The following is a 16,139-nucleotide window of genomic DNA, read 5'->3' as shown; positions in this document are numbered from 1 at the left end:
GTTAATACGGTTGTAATTCGCACACTTTAACATAGACTAAGACAGTCGTATTGCTACAGTTGACTTGTAGAGAGGAGCCCAGTAGGCCCAGAAGTCTAAGGGGTGCCACAACTCAATTGCTAAATTGTGTCCCTTACCCAGACCAGGATCTGCTGGGTTAAGACTGTAAGTTTACCCTGATTATGACTGGAAATCTGTCAGTCTCATACCTATGCTTGTGTGTTACATCAAAATTGCAAACATCTACATCTGAATTCCATAATTGCTTTTCTCCACACAGACCTGACATGTAATTAAACTAAAATACTGTTGAAAGCGGTGTTAAAATAAAATTAACTCATTCACTAAATAACCCTTTAATGTATTCATACAGTGTGTCTGTAGTACGATTACACACTGAATACCTTAGTATAAGGAAAACTCTTGACTGATGATCATGAAATTATGGTTTCTATGACTTGAATTCACACAGTATGCAAACCAGACAAGGGAGATAACTTTGCAGAGCAAGGTTCATTCGACTTCTTCTCCAAACATCAGATCTACTGAGGTCATCTGCTGAGAGTGAGTGAGTGAGTGAGAATAGTTTTATGCTGCTTTTACAATATTCCACCAACATCATAGTGGTTGATGCCAAGCATCTGATTCACACAGAAAAGTTCTTTGAATAATGAATATAACTTTGGGGCAAGATGAGCCAACTCCAAGTCCACAGAGCATTTATCAAACTGTATTGTGACCGAGATCACATGTCACTTCCTTAAATATCTCTTATTGCTGTATGTCAATAACTTTGAACCTTTAATATTGAATGTAATCAATAACCAGGATGAACTATCTGTATACCCTACTCTTATGACATTTTGACATCAATATGTCTGTCTGGCTTGAAATACTCAAATCTATTTCCCTGCTTAATGCTAGTGTCAAATCTGATTGTTATTTAACCAGATGACTTAAGTGAATGGTTAACCTTTGCTATCACATAGTAATGCATGTCATCAGTACTTTACCACAGCCCACACTGTTGGTCCTATGACACTATCATTACTTCAGATATTAGTGTCAGAGTTTTTCAAAGCCGTTACAGCCATTTTGCTGCAATAATATACTAAACTGGGGAACAGTTTGTCAATCAACCCTGTCTAGACCAAATCCAACGTACAAACATTCAGAAAGCTACCCAAACACACCAATGTCAACACACATAAAAACGCTGTCAAATTTCTTCCAGGTAAATAAAATTTAAAATCTTACGCCAGTTGTCAGCAGCTTGATTGAAGGTAAACACTAAACGACACCTGATTTTACGGTCAAGTGGTCCTTTGACTGGTCAAGGGTATGGTAAACAGTTCACAATTGAATGTCTTCTTGCACGGGTGACGGGACATTGGATAGCACGACATTGCAAGGAAGAGCTTGAGATATCCCCCAGACCAATTTCATCCACAATCTATGTGATCTGATAGTGAACTCAGCAATCTATTCACTCTTGGTGGACGTACTTTAGATTCTTCATGTACCCAGTGAGCCATAAGCAAGGAAAACACCCATCGGAGTGTCCTCTCATTTCTAAATTGTTGCAGTTAATCCCCAATTGGGGCCATTCAGTGCCTGAAGTGATCAGAGGATTAGTCCAGCAGAGAAGAAAAGGGTTTGATGCCATGTCGCATGTTTTGGATTGGGGGTCAGTTTCTCGAAATACAGATCTCTCGTGTTCCCGAAACTACATATCTTTTATACCTGTCCTGGATCTCTTGTCCCTGGGAATCGAATTGCATTTAATTATGTGTCGTCTGCATCAATCACTGGACAATAGAGGGAGAGTGCTGTTTGTGGAAAGTAGACCTGATAGATTCTCAGGAGGCCATCACAGTTCAGGTTGCAGGGATCGGTTACCCTTGTGGGGTAGCACAGCCTAGCCGTACCCACCTGTGCAAGGTGAAGATGGATTGACCCATGAGATGCGTTCACGTAGTGTCAGTTCTACATGACTTGGCAAAAAGGCAAATGTCTTCTGTCATGTTATTGTGTTGCAGTATTTGTTTGTATTTTTCATGTAGTTTTTTTCTTGTGTGAAAATTCGTAATAGCTGGGGCATTGAATTGAAACTTCCCAATTATCCTTTCATACATTCAAGTGCCTGACACTTAGATACACTATCACTGCAATTTGTGATAAGTGGACTAGGTGCAATTGGAATCTGGCAGTGATATCACAGTAGGGGACATTACGTGTGGGCTTATTGAGCTGTATCCATGTACAGGTCCAAACCTGGTTCTTGTCCATAATAAGCAAAACACTACCCACACAGCTATACCCCTTCTGATTTGAGCTGTGAACACACAGCTATACCCCTTCTGATTTGAGCTGTGAACAAAATTGTATCATATAGCTATCATATTGAAATCACCCTGTGAAGATCCGTGATAGAATTGGTCTTCAATAACCCATGCTGGTCTTAAGAGGTGACTAACAGGATTGGGTGGTCAGAATCGCTTACTTTATTGATTGCTCATGATGTCAATCACTGGATTGTCTGGTCCAGACTTGATTATTTACAGACCACCATCATGTACGAGGAAAGTGCTGAGTGCAGAGTTAAACAAGAAGTAAATCAACAAACATATTGAAATCTGTGTCATTTTGATCAATGACTGTTCAAGGATTCAGCTGACAATCCAGTGTTTTATTGAATGTAGGCGCTTCTTAAATCAGTCGTCATCATGGATCTCGGATATAGTTGAAATATCAGGTGAGGTGAGGTGAAATGCTGTTTAGTATCCTGTTCAAGATTATTGCACTTATATAGAGACATAAATTCATTATTCGTTATCGTTACTTTTAAATCTATAAATGTTTTATCAGTGACTGCTCTTGGGCGCAGTTGACATTTCAGAGTATAGAATCTAAGCCTTTTCATGATCTTCTTACAGTATCAGCATCATAGTACCTGAAGGATTCAGTTGACAATTCCGAGCATAGAAATTGGGCACTTTAATTCACTATTGTTTATCACCTTCACCACCATCACCATCATCTTTGTAATCATCGTCATCAATCATCATGATCAATCATCATCATCATCATCATCATCATCATCATTGCCATCATCATCATCATCATTGTGATCATCATCATCATCATCTTTGTAATCATTGTCATCAATCATCATGATCAATCATCATGATCATCATCATCATCATCATCGCCATCATCATTGTGATCAATCATCACCATCATCATCATTGTCATCATCATCATGACTATAGGATACAGGAAACAGTTCTGAATATAGACAGATAATTGTTCTAATCTGATTTAGATATAACTATTTGACTTAGATCGTTTAGAATCATAAACTTTTAATGATCAACCTTTACCTCTACACATAACAGGTCTAACAGTAGGCATATCCTGCTCCACTGGTTGCACCCATCACAAACACATGCAAAGGCAAGTAAATTGTTCACTTAAAATAAACAGGAGGTGAGGTGAAATGGGGTTTAACGTTGCATCCAAGATTATTGCACTAATATAGCGACGTGCATGTACGTGTGTGTGTTTGTGTGGCTGCTTGTACTAGTCCGGACTGATGCCGATTTATAGTGCGAGCTCACTGAGATGCCATGCCGCAGTTTTACATGAACAACCCACTCAGAAACAGTATACTGACTCCAAGCTGACCAGTCCTTGTTTTGGCCCCTTAATGCCGAGTGCAAGACAGGGTAACAACAAGTACCATCTTTTAACGTTTTTTTGTATGATGCAGCCGGGGATTGAACCCCGGACCTTCCGCTCTCTTGGCAGACGCTCTACCACTAGACCACGGGGGCAGTCAAATACACAGGAACGAACACATGGTACAGGTTACAACAGGGAATTGCACAGTTAATTGAGGTCTAGGATGCTGATACTTTGCTTGTATGATCCTTGCAGTTGTATCTTTAATTGCTCAAAGAATTCTTTCTCTCTATATGGAGTATGTTGGACTTATTCATTGACATTTGTGAGATTTGGAAACAAAACCCTCCAACAAGAAGCACACTGGTATCCCAGTGGGTACAAATTGTGCACTGCTTCTTGCCAACCTTCTCAATGCATATATGAATTAGAATGTCTAGCTTACCTGGCACGGTCGAAGAATATTTGTCAAAATTGTGTCATTTCATATTCCGGTACTGCAGCTAAGTAGGGAAATACACGACCATGTTTTATCCCGCAGGATTGGAAATAAAAAAAAAGCGAATCTATTGCAAGCTTATCAGTTTCATATGTCCATGCATAGAAATAATCAAGACGGTCACCTCATCTGCACAATGATTTATTATAAAAGGGATGCTATTCCAGTTGTCAATTTTCCTTTTGTATCCAGCAATATACCCTTAATAGGCACCAGCATTTGATGTTTACACCTCACACATATTGAGGTACTGGAGAAATTCTTTAATGCTGACATCAGGAAAAAAGCACATGGTTCAGGTTAGACATTTTATTTGATCAGGGGTATAAGGTTATGAGACTCATGAAAAGGTTCAAACTCTTTTATGGTAAACATGCTGAGACAATCTGTAGACTTAACAACTCTGTGATAAATAAGATGTCTAACGGCATACCTTGTTTCAACCTCTGGCAGGAAGGATCTTAGGCATCACAAAACTTTATAAACCCATGGTTGCCGACTATGTTTGTCCTAAGAGGCGACTAACAATCGGGTGGTCAGGCTCGCTGACTTGGTTGATGCATGTCATCGTATCCAAATTGCATGGATCAATGCTCATGATGTGGACACTGGATTGTCTGGTCTAGACTCGATTATTTACAGACTGCTGTCATATAGCTGGAATATTGTTGAGTGCAGATAAACAAATAATAAACAAATCTTAATAAATATATGAGCTGCTGCACTGATATTCAAGAAACATATCCTCCAAAGTTTCTTTACAGAAATATGCATGTGGAATAACCATCAATAAAATATTTTTGGGCTAAGTTAAACCTCTTATTGTTCTTAAATAGGAAGTATGATCCATGACTTTGTACTTATTTGGGGAAATTTGAATGAATCTCGACCGACTAGACAGGAAAACTGTTTCCTGGATAGTTGTAGAATGTTTCCCTGCCAACTATTTTAACCAGGCCTTCCTAGTCTGTCATACAGACCGTGAAACAAATATATCCAATATAGCCCATGCAAGTCTATAATATTTGGCAAGTCTAGATTACTGCAGTATCAGTATCTGAAAATGAAGAAAGGGCTCCTTTTTATAATATTTTATACCTATAATTTAACAAGTTTTTTTTCCTGTAAAATATGTTCATTTCAGAGACTAGATGTTAGTCTAAAGCCTTCCCTCAAAGGGTTTTTATGGGGATATAACTTGTCTCTATCTTGTCTAGTATCTCATGGTTGTAGGCGTCGGTCAACATGGTGATCAGATGATGAGGCTTTGTGACTTGGCTGCCTGCAATCATGAAACCCTGAAACCATCTTTTCAATTTAATGATTTCAAAACAGTCAATTTCATTCCAAAGTGCAAAAACTACGTGTTTAGAATTTGTGTTCGAAACCTCCAAATTGAAAAGACAGCTGCTTCATCTCCATTCTACCAAGGGGCGGTCGGGTAGCCTAGTGGTTAAAGCGTTCGCTCGTCACGCCGAAGACCCGGGTTCGATTCCCGACATGGGTACAATGTGTGAAGCCCATTTCTGGTGTCCCCCGCCGTGATATTGCTGGAATATTGCTAAAAGCGGCGTAAAACCATACTCACTCACTCACTCACTCACTCCATTCTACCATGACAAAGTGAAAAGCATACCGGTAAGTGATGAGTGATGTAGCATCTATTGAGTCTAATATATGTGATCGGTTGAATGGTCAAATTTGGTGATCAATGATCAGTTTTATTCCTTATAAATTAGCTTCTATATACTCCAACTCTATTTTTTGTCATAATACCTACACTCTCCAGTATGAGACTACAACTCCTCTAGCACACATATCTTGTAAGAGTTGTTCCGTCATAAACATCCTCCATAGGAAAACTGAAGCGACCCTCTAACCTTCAGTTCTAAATTACAAACAACTATTAGGATGTCATAATGTTCTTCAAGGAACGATGCACAAGCATTATGTTTAGGATAACGCTCAAGTAACTGGATATTTTTTACAAAAAATGTATGAGTCAGAAAAGCTGGCGAGTATCATTATTTATAAGAATGTCCAGTTACATGTCCATTATCTGACTTAAAATACAGCATCAAGGTAACAAAATACTGCGTAATCACATTAAAAATACTGCCTGAAAGTTTAAAAAAATAAATATAAATGCATCAGAAATATGCTGTGTGGAAATTTCATGCAGCACATTCGTAATACTTGAGAATTTTTAACTTGTGCTTTGATATCTGTGCTGCATTTGAATTAGCCTGTATATTTGTACTGTATGTTCTTGTTGTAGCCAGTTTGTAATGCACTTGGAATTATGCTTGAGCTTATAATAAGCATTGCCAAAAAAGTAAATCGCAATTTGTAACAGATAATCAACAGTTGAAAAAATATAGTGATATCATAGCTGTATATTAAGACATGATAGACTTGACATCACAGTACATGATAGAATAACACCATTTAACTCACCTTACATTAAAATACTAGCTTCTGATAGGTTAAGTGGCCGGCAATTATTTTCCATATAGCCCACTGAGAAATCATTCGGAACACATCCTCGGTAACATGCATATCTCGAATAAGTGTTATTGAGTTGCAATGAACCATTGTTTATCCGATTGCACTGGATAAAGGGATGTAACTTGGTTCATTTGGGTCGTCTGCTACAAGTTTTGCTAACTCGGTGAAACTGCGGACACAATTATATTCCGGACCTGCATGAATGTTGGTGAGATAAATTAATTGTCATCCTGGCTCGGGGCATATAGGCTCACACACAGGGTGCATCACTCCATATAGCCCTCGAGATCTGTTGACAACTTACAATGTAGAGCTGTGTTAATGTTACTGAATTTGGCATATACATAATCAGCTCATGTATCCCACTGAGAAATCAATCGGAACATCTGAGGAAACTAGCACATCTCGAATAAGTATTGTTCAGCTGCAATGAACTGTTGTTTATCCGAATGCATTGGGCACACACACACTTACTGCATATTTAGACTTAAGCCTTACTTTACATGGCCTGCTAGTTTGTCATACAGACCCTGAAACAAATATATCGAATACAGCCCATACAAGTCTATAAGTTGGGCAAGTCTAGATTGCTGCAGTATCTGAAAATGAAGAAAGTTTCTGGGCTCCTTTTTATTATATTTTATAACTATAATTTAACAACTGTTTTTGCTGTAAAATATGTTCATTTCAGAGGTTAGATATTAGTCTAATGGCCTGCACTGACTTAAATTCTGTGTACGTGAACCTAGCCATGCTGGAGGTAAACATGCTTACCTAATATTCGATGCTAAACATGGCCATGGACTACATCAATTTGGTCCCATGTTCAGCCATTATTCCTATGTGTATAGCAGACTGTCGGTTTCTTGGCTTTCTCTGCAGGTATCAAAGCGTAATTTGATGCAGATTAAAGATGAGATGCAAGGATCACAGACTGTATGTTGTCTCTTTGTAATAGTTTTTGACACATGATACATCTCTTGTGAGACTATGGGATTAGGGAACACTACCTCTTCAATGATGACACACCTGTGTTTCTGTACACAGTGGATGTGTGTAAATGCCATATATACTAATAGTTCGTTATAACCGTTATCACACAACCTAGTCCTTCACTGTGGAATATCATTTTACATTCTGGTGTAACTAGCATGGACAGAGGATGAAAAAGGCAAATGTGGAAGTAGGATAAAGCATTGGGATGAAACTGACAAAACCATTTCCATATCATAAGAAATAAAAGACCAAACCCTGCTTAAAAGGCTGTTACATGATCATTTTTAGAGATATTTTTTATTTTGTAGTAAAGAGAGCAAAAAGAATATGAACTCAATGTTAACCTACACTCAACCATTCTGTTAGTCTGTCATACAGACCCTGAAACAAATATATCCAATACAGCCCATGCAAGTCTCTAATGTTTAGCAAGTCTAGATTACTGCAGTATCAAGAAAGTCTCAGGGCTCCTTTTTATTATATTTCATAACTATAATTTAACAACTGTTTTTTTCTGTAAAATATGTTCATTTCAGAGACGAGATGTCAATCTACCATTCTATCTAATGTGTGAGATGCATTTTACTCCAGAGGTAGGTGTATGACTACTGTTTCATAGTCAACCTACGAGGGAACACCTGGTGTCATTGGAACCTGTCAGTGAGTGTAGGTCTTAAATACTCTATTTTGCATGTAGTTTCTTCATTTGACATCTTTCAGATGATTCGCTACAATTCAGGTGAGCCACATAGCCTTTAAACAGGACAGGCTCCCATTTCAATTTCACAAACACCTAGTGTCAATATTGTGCAGTGGTTTGTGGGTGTAGGTTCTTCAGCGTATTACTTGCATTTTGTTGTAGTATTTAAAAATGATACCTAAGATTCAATGGTCAAGTGCATGATGTATCTATTCTATTTCAACATGTACACTAGACCCATTTGACCCATGAAGATCTGGGGTAGAATAGGTCTTCAGCAACCCATGCTTGTCTCCCCGTGAAGATCCGGGGTAGAATAGGTCTTCAGCAACCCATGCTTGTCTCCCCGTGAAGATCTGGGGTAGAATAGGTCTTCAGCAACCCATGCTTGTCGTAAGAGGCGAGTAAAGATCGTTTGGTCAGGCTCGCTGACTTGGTTGATGCATGCCGTTGATCCCAATTGCGTGGATTGATGCTCATGATGTTAATCACTGGATTGTCTGGCCCAGGCTCGATTATTTACAGACCGCTGTCATATAGCTGGAATATTGCTGAATGTGGCGTAAAAACACACACACACACACACACACACACACACACACACCATGACCAATTCACCACCATAGCTTTAGAATCTTTCTTTCACTAATTTATCACAGAATTTGCTTACTTATGAGCGTCCGAGTTTGGCATAAATATACGTTTAAAATGACAGACTCACACGAGTGAACCCTTGATACAGTCGTGCCTCGTTTATACGGACACTTGCGTCATTTCACAATTCGTCCGTATAAACGATTTCCGTATATCTGAAACCAGCTTCTTACTGGAAGAGTTACTTCCCTTCAATTATGCAACTCATGACAGATGATACGTGATACACTATGTCTGGATTTGAATCCTGTGAGCCACCCACGAGAATATGCAAAGTCAGAAATGTCCATTTTGCCACCAAAATCGCGAGCTTTCTCTATCAGCATTTCATCATTAACGGGCACATTACAACTTGTCATGTCACACAACCAAAGATATAATGCATCTTCCATCTTCTGGTGTTTTGCTAAACGGGATCGTGATAAGTCATTTGAATTTTCCGGGAGATTAAGCCACTTCTGTTTGTCTTTTAAAATGTCACCAATTGTCGATTTTCCTATGGTATGTCCAAATTCAGTGCCATAATGCTTACTGATGGTTTCCAAACTTGCTGACGGGTGTTTTTCCTTAAACAGACAAATTTCCCTTTTTTCGAGTGCTGTAACTGCATGTCGCTTACGTTTCGCTGGTTGACAGGCCATACTCACAGTTTGAAGTCACAAACTTGACCCCTGACCTCCACAGACGCCATATTTATCGAATGGGATTACATGTACAATAAACAAGCTCATCTCAAACGTAACTCAGTGTCACTTGGTTAATTGACTTCTCACGAATCAAAGGATTACCACCAGCGGAAGTGTATTGTCCAGGTAAGTGAGACAATTTTGTGTGCATTTCAGTGTTTTGTGTATGAAAATGACCATCCGGTTCCGGAAACTGAATTTCCGTATATACGGGTAAATTTATATAGTAATTATTTCGTTTTGAATGAAAATCGTCCGGGAACCGGATATCTGAAGTCCGTATAAGTGGGGCATGACTGTATAAGTAATCAATTTCAGGAGACAGATATATATGAACTTTAGCTGGAAAAGACGGGGAAACGAAGTCCTGATGCTACAAGAAGATTGTAGTCATATTTGAGCCAGCACGCAACAATGTGAGTTGAGAACTGGTGATATAGCTACATGCTGCAATCATGGACGAACAGTGCAATTTCATTGGCTGGCTATAATTAGCAGTGTGTCATTTAAATTGGGACCTGTGAAGATCCGGGGTAGAATAGGTCTTCAGCAACCCATTCTTGCTGTAAAAGGCGACTATGCTTGTCATAAAAGGCAATGGGATCAGGTGATCAGGCTCGCTGATTTGGTTGATGCATGTCATTGATCCCAACTGTGTGAATCGATGCTCATGACGTCAATCACTGGATTGTCTGGTCCATGCTTTATTATTTACAGACTGCCATCATATAGCTGGAATATTGCTGAGTGCGTTAAACAACAAACAAACATTTAAATTGGACTCCAAATAGAGCTATGGCAGTGCATGTGTCCATAGAATGTTTAGCTAATACTCTGGATAATCAAGGACACCTGGTGTCATCATTGGAAACTGACAGTAAGTGAGGGTTCTTAAATTTGTCACCACAGTTTTGTTTGTAGTTCCTACATTTTAACCATTTAGATGATTCCTTAAAATTCAGGTGGGCTACGTACCAGAAACCTTTTGGCAGGACAGGCTGCCATGTCAAAAACACCCAGTATCATCAATCAACAATTAATTCTGAGCACTTGTTACATCCATTTTGTTTGGAAGTTCTAAATGTTATATGATGACCGAGAATTCCTGTAGGCTCCATGGTCTTTTTTTCTTATGACAGAGTGAGTGAGTGAGTATGGTTTTACGCCGTTTTTAGCAATATTCCAGCAATATCACGGCGGGGGTCACCAGAAATGGGCTTCACACATTGTACCCATGTCGGAAATTGAACTCGGGTCTTCGGCGTGACGAGCAAACGCTTTAACCACAAGGCTACCCGACCGCCCCTCTTATGACAGAATACCTCTGAGCAGTGGCATGTTTGCAACAATATATTTCAATTACATCTGTCATAAGGTTTGATTGGTTTCAAACAAATATTACTTCTTCATTATGGCAAGATGATTATAACAAATGAGATGATAACACATCTGAATACAAGAAAAAACACATAAAAAGTTCAAAAAATTTATTTTCACATTTGTACAAATTGTTTTCATCAATGAACTATCAACAGAAATTTGTACAAATTGTTTTCATCAATGAACTATCAACAAAAATAATAACATAGCCATAAGAAACCTAATACATGTATTCTTAAAGAAACAATAATCGTTACTAAAATGCTAGAAAAATGTACAAAAACATAACAATTCATCTTATCTACATACCTTATATATCATAAGCTTATATACCTTATATGTTTAAATACTGAGACATATCACTAAAGTAAATGCTAGAAATCTTGCATTGGATGTATTCTGCTAAGTAACTGCTAAACAATACTTACTCATACAGTTGATTAGCATTAAATAAGTCTTTAACTAAAATACTGGTGTTTTGTCCAATGACTGGACTTTGTTGTGTGTCCAAAAGCAATGACGTGGGTGGACCCATCCCATCCTAATGTTGATTGGACTCATGAGAAACATTGGTGAACATATGGTTCCATGCAAGAGCGGACCGCCTCCGTGGTCTTGTGGTAGAGCGTCCGCCCGGAGAGCGGAAGGTCCAGGGTTCGATCCCGGGCCGCGTCATACAAAAAGACGTTAAAAGATTGTACTTGTTGTTACCCTGTCTGGCGCTCGGCATTAAGGGGCTAAAACAAGGACTGGTCGGCTCGGAGTCAGTATACTGTGTCTGAGTGGGGTATTCATGTTAAACTGCGGCATGGTATCTCAGTGAGCTAGCACTATAAATCGGCATCAGTCCGGACTAGTACAAGCAGCCACACACACACATACACGTGCATGCACGTCGCTATATAAGTGCAATAATCTTGGACGCGACGTTAAACCCAATTTCACCTCACCTCACCTCACCTCACCATGCAAGAGCGGATCTTTGAAATGGGTAAAAAAAGCATGTACTTTATATGAATATACTATTTAAATGTTCTGGACATCCAATTACCAGATAAAGTATCATACTTATATCAGAGTCACAAAGCCATTGGCATGAATAAGGCTTAATATCGCATCATCCTACACTCAAAGGATGAGCCCACTCATTTAAGTGATCTTAGCGCTAAGTCTATGTAACCAACAATTCGCAACATTAACTTCGCAACACTCCAATCACTTACGTGCAAGTGACATTGGAAAGTCAGTAGATTATATTTTTCATGACAACAGTACAGCGACCTAGCTTGACCTCCGTGCAATGGCAAGTGCTACAGTAAGTGAATGTATCATGAGCCTAGGCGTTGTTGCTTTGATCTTGTCTGTTTTTCACAGAGATACGATTATGAATATCTCTTCGGCCCTGACACTTTCTTTAATCAGATGATCTGAGTCCACTCAGCACTCTTACCACATGACGATGTTTATCGACTTAATGTAAGGATGCAGTTATGTGATAGAAAAACAAAGAACAATAAACATCAACCAGCGAATGATATCAAATACTTAATCTAAATTGAGCATGATGAAACTTTGTTTTCATGTCATAAATATAGCACTCCATATACAGCATATTATTAACTGAGCGAAGATCTACCCAACTGAGTACATATTAAGTATCACTAAAACTGTGACACCTTGCTTTCCCCTACTGCTGCTGAAATAACAGTTATGAGAAGATGCTTTGCTATTTCAGTTTTTACGGACTCTTTCACATTGGATATAAAAATAATTTGAATCCATCTTAGCACTAAACTTTTATTATTCAAGTCATTGTACACCTGGTGTCTTGTGACTGCAGTGTGTCGGAGAATATCCTTCTCACATGACACATGAAATGAAACTGCATGGCATGACGACAAGTAAAATAATCCGAGAAAACCAAACCAAATTAAAGTTCATGTGATAAATGTCTCACAAAATTTATAAGAAATCACAGACTTCTCTGGAATGGAAGCATTTTGACATTACTACATCCGTATTTCACATGTTGTCTTATGTCACAGTAGCAGATTTTCAACAAAACAGCAGAAAACATATGAGACTTGTCCATCATTCTAGATTGTTAAATTACAAATCCAAATTAAGTTCAAAGAAATAACAAAAACCTGCTACTTGGACCTGGAAAAATAATACAAAGCTTGACTCATAACATACACGTACATGTATTCGTTTTTGTACACTAGAAATGTTGTATCTCACATCCTTATGCGCAATTATATACATATGAACAGCATTATGACATCAGCAACAGCTGCATTGTGACATCAGCAACAGCATTATGAAATCAGCAACAGCTGCATTGTGACATCAGAAACAGCATTGTGACTTCAGCAACAGCTGCATTGTGACATCAGAAACAGCATTATGACATCAGCAACAGCTGCATTGTGACATCAGAAACAGCATTGTGACATCAGCAACAGCATTGTGACATCAGCAACAGCTGCATTGTGACATCAGAAACAGCATTGTGACATCAGCAACAGCTGCATTATGGCAACAGCATTATGACATCAGCAACAGCATTGTGACATCAGAAACAGCATTGTGACATCAGCAACAGCTGCATTGTGACATCAGCAACAGCTGCATTGTGACATTAGCAACAGTTGCATTGTGACATCAGCAACAGCATTGTGACATCAGAAACAGCATTGTGACATCAGAAACAGCATTGTGACATCAGCAACAGCTGCATTGTGACATCAGCAACAGCAGCATTATGAAATCAGCAACAGCATTGTGACATCAGCAACAGCTGCATTATGACATCAGCAACAGCATTATGACATCAGAAACAGCATTGTGACATCAGCAACAGCTGCATTGTGACATCAGCAACAGCTGCATTGTGACATTAGCAACAGCTGCATTGTGACATCAGCAACAGCATTGTGACATCAGAAACAGCATTGTGACATCAGCAAATGAAAGACACTGGATGTTGAGCAAGTCTGCCGTAAGTGTAACACATTTATAGCTCAATCTTTCTCACGCTCATAGCACTATATAAAACCCCTGCACTCAGGAGGATGGACAGCAAGATTCATTTAACTGTTATAGCAGCATCATGAAATAAAATCATTCAATGCAAATCTGCAAAAATGAATTTGATTTATTAGCAGTTCATATTTCCAAACCTTTTGAGCCCTTTTAATTATAAAGATGATGTATTTCATCTTCAACCATTGCAGTATGAATTTAAAGTGTTGTTAACAAATTATTAGATTTCATTTTGATCTTACTATGAATTTGTTATCTGTATTGAAACAGGGATTGTATTTTGTTATCGTGTTTGCCGAATGATAACAGTAAGACTTCATTATTATCTCCCCTTAATGTCACCTGATACACCTTAATCCCCCGATCTGTGAATTTCTTGCTGTGAAACTAATACACCACAGAATCTAATAACATATATTTTCCCACCCTTCATTGAAAAGTTTTCCAAGAGACCCTTAACCCATATAAAAAATCACTGTTTACGTTCAAAGTTAAACCAGGCTTAAGATCCGAAATCCATTTAAAGCTAGGAACCATTCAATGATACTGAACCTTTATCTATAGACAGAACCTAGTCCCCACATTAGACTGGTGCTACCAAGTATTGATTTACTAATGGCTGAATCTTCAGTAATTGCAAAACATCTTGAGAAGTGCAGAGGCAATTTAACCAAAAAATAGATTGTAAAATGTAGTAGATATACCTCCAGTGCGACCAGGTCATTAATTAGAGGCATATGGCCTAACCTTTAGAATGAAAGGCTTTTGTGGTGAAAAATCTCCATCTCGAGAAGCAGCCATTGCCATAGCTTCCGCATGTCGGAGATAAGGGTTAAAGAAGGAGGCGGGGATTGACTTTCCTTAAAGATTTAGCATTTTGATGATGGTGTCAATTTCATCACACTATGTTTGAGTTCAATATATGGATTGTAAACCAAAGCATAAGCCCCTGGAGCAAGTATCTGATTAATATTCAAATTGGTCAGCACCCTGAGGATATTTACTTCTACTCCCAGAATGGATCCTACAGCCTTTGTAACTGGAGAAGCAATTGAAAACTAACAGTCAGAAGCTTCCATAAGAATGTACGTCAATCTAAGACTTGAATTTTTCAGTTTTCATGTTTCAATGAAATGCTCATTAATCTGCAAAAAGTCTATGCATGCATCATCAAAACGACTCTCACAATAAATGATTTTGACTATCAGTATGTGTATTTCTTTTGTTTCAGTCGAAAAATTAACGTCCTGTGTGGCAAAATATTTGAGTTCATGTTCGCAGGTCAGCTTGAGTTTGGTCCATAGCACTCTTTAAATTAATCTGAAATAGAAAATTTACAAATAATAATTGCACTTCAAATCAATATTGTACAAATAAAATGATGCCTTTTATTCTACAATAAATCTTATAAAAAAAGTCAAATGCTGACCAAAACATTTGGGAAAATGGAGGAAATATAAAATCAACAACATCCAATATTTCTATATTTAAAAGAGTTTTATGAGGAAAGATTCTCATTTTCTAACATTCATTTCATGCTGACTGAGACAATTAATGTGGGTCGAGCGGGACAAGCAGGCCTTGAATAACTGAGTGAGTTCGGTTTAATGCTGCTTTGAACAGTATTCCAGTTATACAGCTTATTGTGGAGGAACGCCGGAAATGATGCAGGTCTCAGACGTTTACCACTTGAGTGAAACCCAAGAGCATGTGTAAGGTGCTGACAAACCTAGAAACATAATTGGGTCGAATTGGGATTCGAACAAATGATCATAGGATCTGCATGCCCAAGAGATGCAACTTTGCACAGCAAATTGTGACTACTGGGCCACCACACCCAGAAGGCTTGACAAACTCACTTGACTCGGTCAGATGATCAGAAAATGCCTATCTACACATTCTTTGACGCTTGAATATGAAATCTATTTCATGAATTACAAATGATAGGGGGACGAGTCTTCTTGCAGTTTACGGAAAGAGGCGAGTG

The 16,139-nt window shown here is 38.5% G+C and overlaps 1 protein-coding gene across 4 annotated transcripts in view; it reads right to left on the bottom strand.

Annotated features, from left to right (window-relative positions):
* Window positions 1–11,201: 11,201 nt before the first annotated feature.
* LOC124132665 (protocadherin-9-like) overlaps window positions 11,202–16,139 on the bottom strand; it is a 92,471-nt gene continuing 87,533 nt past the window's right edge. For all 4 annotated transcript variants that reach the window (XM_048387386.1, XM_048387385.1, XM_048387384.1 and 1 more), the window contains exon 6: window positions 11,202–15,472. The gene's annotated coding sequence lies outside the window, so the exon portion shown is untranslated. The remainder of the gene's footprint in view (window positions 15,473–16,139) is intronic.

This window comes from Haliotis rufescens, unplaced genomic scaffold (assembly GCF_023055435.1).
Source record: "Haliotis rufescens isolate VD_foot unplaced genomic scaffold, xgHalRufe1.0.p SCAF_7, whole genome shotgun sequence".
NCBI classification, from domain to species: domain Eukaryota; kingdom Metazoa; phylum Mollusca; class Gastropoda; order Lepetellida; family Haliotidae; genus Haliotis; species Haliotis rufescens.
The sequence above is the reverse complement of the archived record's forward strand: the minus strand, read 5'-3'. Positions and strand labels throughout refer to the sequence as shown.